Source organism: Coptis chinensis, chromosome 1 (genome assembly GCF_015680905.1).
Source record: "Coptis chinensis isolate HL-2020 chromosome 1, ASM1568090v1, whole genome shotgun sequence".
In the NCBI taxonomy this organism is placed as follows: Eukaryota; Viridiplantae; Streptophyta; class Magnoliopsida; order Ranunculales; family Ranunculaceae; genus Coptis; species Coptis chinensis.
In genome coordinates this window covers 53,980,067-53,989,875 of record NC_141456.1, presented here as the reverse complement: position 1 = coordinate 53,989,875, position 9,809 = coordinate 53,980,067, and the positions used below count along the sequence as shown (strand labels likewise).

The 9,809-nt window shown below is 35.7% G+C and overlaps 2 pseudogenes across 1 annotated transcript; both read right to left on the bottom strand.

Moving 5' to 3' along the window:
- Positions 1 to 300: 300 nt before the first annotated feature.
- On the bottom strand, positions 301 to 3,114 carry LOC147524551 (putative monogalactosyldiacylglycerol synthase 3, chloroplastic; annotated as a pseudogene). Its single transcript, XR_015197002.1, has 5 exons — positions 2,993 to 3,114; positions 1,122 to 1,282; positions 891 to 1,031; positions 583 to 802; positions 301 to 504 (listed from the first exon to the last, which is right to left on the bottom strand). The product of XR_015197002.1 is annotated as a putative monogalactosyldiacylglycerol synthase 3, chloroplastic (transcript).
- LOC147524552 (chloroplast envelope quinone oxidoreductase homolog pseudogene) lies at positions 1,365 to 2,625 on the bottom strand (annotated as a pseudogene).
- Positions 3,115 to 9,809: the final 6,695 nt, after the last annotated feature.

The following is a 9,809-nucleotide window of genomic DNA, read 5'->3' as shown; positions in this document are numbered from 1 at the left end:
TGTGGAAATAAAATGTGTAAGTTAAGGGGAAAGAAAGCAGAGTCCAAACCTAAATAGAAGGGGAGTTCAACACATGTACTGCCTTGCTGATAACATCATAAGTTTTCAATTTTCATAATAATGTGAAAGAGAGGATCTAAAATATTCGCTAGTGAATTAAGACTAGAAATACAAATTAAATAGCGGGTTTCTTGAAAGTATATACGAGTCACAGAGAAGTAAAAAACCAATAATATTAATAATTTAAAGAATTAATTAAGAAAAATCAGAATGAACCTTTTTGCCCTCTCCAAGCTTTTTGAGGAAATTAGTGAGTGGCTTTACATATTCAGTAAGACTAGTAATGCTATTTGTATCACACGAATGAACTCCTGAACCAGTTAAGTCTATAGCATCAACTTTGAATCCTCCTTCCTCTAAATGTGTTATGGTTTTGTACCAACACCAAGCACCAAAGCCTCCTCCATGTACAAGGACAAAATGGTTGGTCTCCAGTTCTTTAATCTTCATTTCCTGTTTCAAAAAAAACAAAAAATAAAAATAAAAATAAGAGTGAGAAATTAATTGTCATAAATGCTTCACCACTGCAGCATGTACAAGGCGATCAGAATAGACGATAAGCTTTTATTACGGCCACATATAACCACGACTTGGCCAATTGGACGCCCCATCGATTCATCGAATAGTGCATCTCCTAGAGCCTTGGCAGTTTTCTTAACAGGACCCATCCCTTCACCGCCTCCCATTAGCGTAAACTAGCGGGAAGTTTTGGATCCATCTCTAGCTCGTCTCTTAACTGATCCTGTTCGATAAAATTGGGTTGGAATACATTGCTGTTGTTAGTTATAAGAAACCAGGTTATATACTAATACATTACTGTCAAAACCAACCTTCGAGATTATTGCGCAACAAAAAGAAGGCCTGATGGGCAAGCCAAATACTCGAATCTGAGAAGACTCTAGGCCATCTAATAAAGCCCTCTTGGCTACCTCCTCTGAGGGGAATAACATCTCATCACACCAGTGTTGAACCTGGATAGAAATGTTTCTTTATTGACCGACTCCACCAGCAAAAAATAAAGGGGACAACGAAAAATGAAACTTGAAATTAATATAACCAACCATGTGTGGTGGCAGGTATTAAGGTCCAGTAATGATCAGAACAAAGACTGGTTTCTTCCAAGGCCCCGCCACTTGAGCACCCACAAAGGAATATGTTGCATGAGAGGATGAACACTAATGATAATGTCCGGCTTGTACTCCATCGATCGGCCTCCAACTCTCTTTTAGTTGCACAATAACAAAATGTTAAAAATGAGAAAAGAGCATACTTGAAAACACAATTAAGATTCAAATAGATTGACGTTAAACTTCTGCAGTCTTTCTAACAACTAAAGCAAGGTCAATAATCAAAGTGTGAGGCGAACCTTTACAGTTCGGATGGTTGAGTGAACCGGTACCCAACAAGATATTCAAGGTTCTCGCCTGGGGATCAAAAGCAAAGTGGCACCGTGGCACTATCCGCTTCTTAGAGAAGGTTAATTTCTTTAACGCATACAGTCATAATAGAACTAGGACCAGGAGTGATATCTATCACCTTGCCACGCTCACTCAAATTTGGCTCAAAAGTTGACCAAGGGATCCCGTCGCCGCACGTTATATCATCGCGCATCATACTTCCTACCGGAAGGACTTTTCGAGCAACTCCATCAGAGTCTTATAGTCAAGAATCTCATCTGCCCCTAAACTCTTGACTAAATCGATATTCCTTGCCCCACAAGTAGTCTGTAACATCGTATTTCCAAGTTTTGCCAACTGGACAAACATAATGACCCACTCCACCGAGGGAAGCGGTAATAAGAATGTTTGCTGTTTTGCCACTCCCATCAAGCTTGATACCAAAGATTTAGTGAGAGCCCGGAGTGCCGTTAGACCAAAGAACAGTAATCCAAAGACCTTCACCGATGATACGAGGCCTCTTAACTCGCCAAGCTTCCCCGGCTACTCTGGCCAATTCCGCCACCCCACCTCCACTCTGTCATCCAAATTTAAAACAAACAAGTGTGGCGGGGATAAAACTTATTATCAAGATTTAATTTGATACAACTCAAATCATCTTCAAATATAGTATGTCTCAATTACCCCGTTGCGTGATAATTTTACAGAACATTTCAGTTCAGATTCTGAAGTGGAACTATATCAAATCAAAAGACAAACCATTTAACAAAGAGATTCAATCAATCAAAACAATGCCATAAAATTTGCTTCTACAGGAGAAAGTATCTGATGCATAACATAGTAAGGTAAGTAAAATGATTTTAATGGACAAGCTATGAGTGACAGGTCAAAACTTAATGAGAAAGCTTTATTCTAATACAACTCAAAGTCATTGGTATGTTCCAGTTCAGAACTTGAAGAGGGATACCGTATATACCCAAACAAAAAGAGAAATCTTTTAAGAAAGAGATCCAATAAATCAAACTATAGCCATAAATTTGAATATACAAGAGAAGAGACCCGACACAAATCAAACTAAGGTAAGTAAAAGTGTAAAAAAGTTAATACTTGTTGGTTATACCCTACAATCTTGAAATGTCAAAATATCAATTATCTGTTGTACCAACATTTTTAGAGGAAAGTAAAACAAACTCGATAATATTGTGTATTGTCTCAAGTCTTATATTGCCGGCTTTTAAACTCTTATCATACTTTGACCAGATCGCACTTATTCAGAAGACTCCATGAACAGCCAAGACCAAAGTCAAAGACTACAATTATTCACTAATACCTTGGGGAGGGTGAATACACATTCTCGCGACCGATCACATAGTTATACACCAAACTTCATATGCTCATACCACCAGAAATTACGTGGCAAAGAGGAGAAATTGTCATATAATTACCCGAAATCGAAACTTAACTGCTTTTCATGTCAATCCATTTAAAGACAATATGAAGTTGTAGAATTTTGCATCAATGAGAAGAGGACATACTTAAGCGTAAAAGGCAGCTAGTGCAGCAAGATAGGCACAATGAATCCAACGAGGTGAAGTGCTATGAAATGCAACCTTCCAAAGTCAACATGTTTCACCATGAACTTGTATTGGCTCTCCATGTCATTCAATGGCTAGCCGATTGTACTCTTTCCATACATCTTTCACAAAATCATCTGCATGCAAGCAAAACAAAACAAGAATTATAAAAACTGACACGGAGCTTGAAGAACAAAAACAAAACGCGAATTAAAAATTAGAAAAGAATGATCTTTTTCGGATTAAAAAGAGCAAAATCAAAAAATTCAAACCCAAACGAACAACAGATCAACCCTAATGCACTGAATGATTTTAATTTCAGAGAACAAAACCTTGAGAAAAAAAATAATGAGAACAAAAACCCCAATAAATTGAATGGGATTTGATATTGAACATAAAATTACTAATTACCTCGAACCTCGAAAGTCTCGATCCAAGATGATTAAGGATGGCTGCAACCCATAGCGATGCAAGTAGATTAAGGAAGAGAGGGAGATGTATCTCAAACAAATTTAGAGAACTTTGTTGGTCCTTATCGATTCAAGGCCAAGAAATTCTTAGCAAAGGTTGCCCAATCTCAAATTCCTAAAGTTTTTTTTTTTTTTTTTTTTTTTTTTTTTTTTTTTTTTTTTTATAATAATTTCTTAAGAGAAAAGTGGCTACTATTGCACGATGACTACTTTATCCACGGTAGGGCTATTTTTTGCAAAACATTTGCCACCTTTTCTTAGAAACAGTAGGGTATATGAATATCAAAAATCAAAATTAGTCGATATTGGTAGTACCGTGGTATAAGACAATTATATCCCACCGTTTTACGAGACCAGTGGTATTTGGCTTGTACCAAAATTAGAAAAACCATATGTACCGTGGTAAGTGACTACTAGCCACCCTTATTAGAGAAACAGTGGTATATGCCATTTGACCAACCGTGGCTAATGTGTATTTCTGTAGTAGTGAATGCTCCATTTCATCTACTTTTATAGCTTTGATTGGGGCAAGGCTAGGTCCATTGGAAAGCTTATTCCGAGTCGGTCGTTTTGATATAAAGTAGGTCCAATTCCAAGGCCGGAGTCCAAAGATATGCCTATTTGAAGTTCTATTGACTTTTCTGTTCTTTTTCTATCCGAATTGACTTTGACTTCTCAGCTTTGACTTGGGCTTTATACATAGAACTCTTCTAGCAATCATCTCGACTCATTTTCCAAGCAAAATGGCATCTTTAAAAACATAAACAGCTTCAAGACCTGAAATACACAAAAACACGTAAACTATACTAACTCTTATTTATTATAAATATAATTGGCCTAAATTTAATACTATTAAGGGGTCAAACAACATTTTTCTTGTCCTCAAGCAAAGATGAGAAATAAAAATAGATAAGTGGCAAAAAATGTGGTCCTAGCGGAAAAGGCTAATGAAAAGGCTAATGAAAAGGCAATAAATAGATAAGAATTTATAGTTTGTGAAAAGGCTAATGAAAAGGCTCAGTGGGGAGACTAGCGGAAAATATACTTAGGTCAGAATTTCTGGCTATATCGATCCAAAGAGGGCCTAAATTCTCGCTTAGGATATGGTATGGTGATCAAGCAAGTGGATATGTGATTTCTTTACTCGGATTTGACTTCTCCCTTGTGTCATCACTCATATATTTCACTCTTATGAGGGTTTTAGGCTAGATGCTCACAGGATATTGATTAAGTACTCTAACCAAGGTCTTAGAGAAATACTGCCAAGTACAATCATAGATGCTCATAAAAAATATTCAAGAAAAGATGCAATGAATATTACCTACATATTAATCTAAGTTGCAAAACTTAAATCCTAAATCAAGTACTATGTGAGATTTCTAGACTAATATCATCATGGAGAAGGGAACAATACCATTATCACTAAGTTCATAGTATAAACTATTTTTATGATTTTGATACTTTTCTAATTTTTATACGACAAATAATACATAATATACAACCTAATATGTGCTTAAATATTTACAATATGTTTCTATACAACCCCTAAATAGAATCATGTTTTGTCCCCAAAATATAGAATGAAAATAAATGATAGAGAGTACCATAGAAACATGCTTGTAAATGGGAGCACCTGAAAATGAATGTTAATCTATACTAATATAAAGAAATAAAAACATACACAACTCTTATATGAGTTCCTCCCGTTATGGGATAACATGAAATAATAAATAACGCTTGGGACATAAGCGGACTCTAACATAAATAAAATAATAATGTCATACGTTCACAAATCAAGCATGCACATATCATGGCTCCTATAGGATTAGTTTCCGAAATTCAGTAAAATAGTGAAATTTCATGAAATTAAGGCACCTAATTACATTATGCATCAATATTTCTATATTTATACATGCAATTTTAATACGTGAACGTACAATGTGCAAAAATTAAATATGCCACCCCCAAACAATTTGGGAGAAGGGGGTTCATGAAATAATTAAATAGCACAATTAAATTACTTAACTAACTAACCTAGACTCTATTGGAGTAAACATGAAAGGAAAAAGGTGGCAAAAAGTTTTCAAATGAAAGACCAAAATACGCCACCCCTAAACAAAATTTGAAACTTTTTTTTAAGTTTGAAAATTGTTGTGGCCTATGTTCCATAAAGGTGGTATTTTACAAAAACTTGGGTCTTTTAAAGTCAGACTCCCTAGACTTAATGTGGGGTCATTTTAAGTCAGTTTCCCCAAGACTGTGCACACCCCCAAACAAGCATGAAACCGGGGTGGCACAAGATGGATGATCATGGTCAACTATAAATTAATAGTCGAAAGAGTTGGGGGTCTATCCATAAAAACATGATACTAAATGCACCCCCAAACAAAATGAAGTGGCATAATTGGAAGTAATCATGTAGAAGAATAAATGAAAACTTATGCAACCAATCAAAGAATATATGAAAACCATCATGTTGTAGCTATTTTAAAGAGTTAGAATGACCCAAAAGATGAACTAGTGATACTTTAGATGAGACAGGAATGGAGTATGGATCCTGATGTCTTTCATGAGGCTTAGATGATGAAAAATAAGACAAACTACGTTGCTCACTACACTCAGTCAAAACTTGGCTCTCAACTATAGGAATGGTGGACTCATGTGATTGTATGCAAGGCAAAAACTCTTCACCGTGAGGGTTGAAAAAATTATAGAGGATCTCTGAGGCAAAATTCTCAAGTTCCAATTTGAGGTTCCTTTGAAATGGTGGAGGAATTGATGGCTTAGTTATGGTAGATTGTTGGATTTCAGGAGATTGTAACTCAAGTGGATGGTGGTTAGTTGGTTGGTGGTGGATCCTCACACGCTCTTGAGAACTCTGCATCTAGCTTGGCTGAATCCACAAGGTTGTGCTCATTGGCTTCATCCTTAAGAAATTCATCTATTATTTCCTCATCTGCCAAACCAAATTGAGATTCACATTGCGATAAAAAGTTACTTCCTTTAATTCTTGCACATTAACTTGTTCATGCCTTAAATTATAATTGTTGATTTCTATTTCCTCACTCTCGTATTCTAAAACAGTATAAGGTTCCTCAATGATATCATTTGAATTTATTGAGTGATCATCCAAAACAAGTCCTAAAGAGTCGTCTTCAAGAATTTCCTCATCCAGGTAGGGTGTGGAGTCAATACAATGGTTAATGGGAGGGTCATGGGAAGGTAATGGTGCATAAAATTTAATGTATGTTTCAACTAGGTTGAATGGTTTGGTTATGGGAATAGGTTGTTCTACTTGTGTGTTGATCTCTGGCAAGGTTGAAAGTTCTGGGTTAGGTGAGGGGATCATGGAAATCATCTGGGCTAGATTCTGATGCATAGTTTTGGTGATGCCATTTTGTTCCCTAATTGAGTTGGCTATTTGTTCATTAAATATTTATTCTGAGTCAGTCTTTTGTTCCCTAAATATTTTTGTTGAGTCGGCTACTGGTTGGGAAATTCGGTCTGGGAAGGGTGGCGAACTAGATGGGTGGTTGATTTCTATCATGGTGGAAAGGTCTACTGTAGGTGAGGTTAGCATCAATCTTGTCCGTTATAGGTTCTGAAGTATTATTTTGTTTTGGGCCATTATTTCCTCAAATGTTGTTAGCGGAGGGGAAGCTTGGTGGTGTGGTTCTGGTTGGTATAGTGTTTGATAGTCATAGTTATTGGCGTTTGAGTGACTCTGGTTGATTTCGTACTGTGCTGGATTAGGTTGAGGCTGAATGGCTAGTTGATTGTTATTGGTAGAACTCCATGAATAGTTTGGATGACTAGAAAAATCTTGATTATATGGGTTACTATGAAAGTTTAAAAATTGAGACTCATAATTATAATTATATCCTATAGTAGGCCCAAACTCTTGGTAAGATGGGAACTGAAAAGCCCAGTGGTAAGGACTACCACAGCATGAACATGGTGAAGGGTTTGCATAATAACCACATGATTGTTGGTCTACATATTGATAGGCCATATTGGTTTTAAATATATATTCTATGTTAATTAATATACAAAAACTCTAACTATAAATTTCTAGATAGGCGATTATTTCTGCGTTTACGAGAAACTAATATGGCAGGTTTATGAGTACTAGATCTTAATCTTATGCAAGTTTTAAGTCTAATAGGCAATTCCTAATAAGCATGCAAAAATTAGCCTGATTATTACTAGAAATAGAATCCTCTAACAGTAGATTCGAGGATGTATAGAGGTGTTACTTGGAGCGTCCTTGCTACGCATACAAATAACGCCTTCAATAGCCTTGGAGCGCACGTCTACTAAAAACTTTTCAAACCAACGACCAGGCCAATTAAGAATTGAGGGAGGTTGTTTGTACATGCACGTTCCTTAATTAGATAACCCCAATTATTTGAGTTTTCTAGACACTGTAAAGTATGAAAAAAAATTTATGCAATTACTAGAGTGGTTGGGCATACGAGTACTGTATTGTACACGTGACATAATATTGTTGTTAGTATAAAAAAATTAATTTAATCTAATTAACCTAGGGCATGTGCGCGCTAAAAAATAGGCTAAATTGGGCACGGGTTGCACTTTGGTACTTTTTTTTGGTAAATTTAAAGGAGTGCGGGGCTCGCTTCAGAATAGGTTAAATTGGGCGCAGGTCGTGCCTAAGGTGTAATGCGTGGGGCGCGCTATGTAAGGACAAAATGAGGGTGCGCACGCGCTCTTGAGTTAAAACTAGGGTTTGAAATTTTTAGGGTCAGGTCACGGGAGTGTAGGGAGTTGGAATCACAACTCGTATGCACTCAGGCAGTAGCAGAAAAATTTGAAGAAATTACGAACAATGTTTTCAGTGTTTTGGTTAGTGAATAGTGAAAACAGTTTTTATAATCTAAACATGCAATACGTAACATAGCAAGATGACAATGGCGCCATTTGATAAGAGATGGTTTGATAGTGTGAAAACAGTACTTGAAACAGTACTAAATCATGCTAATCAAGTTATTATAATACTCTCTAAACATGTTGATAAAGATGAGCTATCGTGTTCTCCACTTTTGCTTGCACGTACTTAAAACGAATTTCAACTAACTAAACTAATTCACTAATGAGAGAGTAATATTTTAGGCTATGAAAACAGTAAATAAATATGCTAAAATACCGATTTGAATGATGAGAAAGATATAGAGAAAGTAATGAATCCACTTAATGATTAGTTTCATGCAAGAATCAAATTATTCATTGAAAAGATATCGCCTTTAGGTTTTCACGCAATGATCCAACCTAAAGCCTCAAACTTTATCAACCCTAGCAATAACCTATATCTCTATAGTCATTATTACTAGCATGTAGGATTATTACAACCAAATCTCTAGACTTAATCATAACAATCTCTAGTTTAATTTACTATATGCTTATTTTGGAAGTCATACAATAAACTAAACTCTTTGAAACACATATACAATTAAATAATTCTAGTTAACAATCTATTCCTCATTAGGCTTCCTAATCACTCCCTCTAATAGGAGGATTAGCCTAATATCATTGGATTAATTAAACTAAGACAATAATATAAAGACAAGAATTGAATATAAAACTAAATCTTTTTATTGATAGGTTCTAATGGAGGCTACACTACAACTAATTACTTAACTAAACCTAACTAAACTAAAGAGGGAGAGAGAGAGAACCCTAAATTAAAACTAAACTAAAGAGGGGAGTAGGCAAGTTTTGTTTAGACTTAACCCTCTTTATATAAGAGAGGGTTAGGGTTACATTTTCGTGCATGGGCCTGGAGGCTAGTCTTTGGGCTTCTAAAGTGAGCCCAAAGTCTATTAGGTTAAGTCTAAAGAGGCCACAACTGCTAGAAATTACTTTAGTACCCTTTTCATCCACCTTTACAACTCTAATTAGGGCAAGGCTAGGTCTATTGGAAATCTTATTCTGAGCTGGTCAATCTGAAATAAAGTAGGCCCAATTCTAAGGCATGAGTCCAAAGATACAGCCATTTGAAGTTATGTTGATTTTTCTATTCTTTTTCTACCCGAATTGACTTTGACTTCCCAGCTTTGACTGGGCTTGAAAAGGTTTTTTCTTCTTGATTCTTGGGTTTTAAACATAGAACTCTTCTAGCAATCATCTTGACTTATTTTCCACGCAAAATGACATCTTTAAGCATATAAACTGTTTCAAGACCTGAAATACATAAAAACACATAAACTATACTAACTCTTATTTATTTTAAACATAACTGGCCTAAATGTAATACTATTAATTGGTTTAAACTACACTTTTAGGTGCTTATT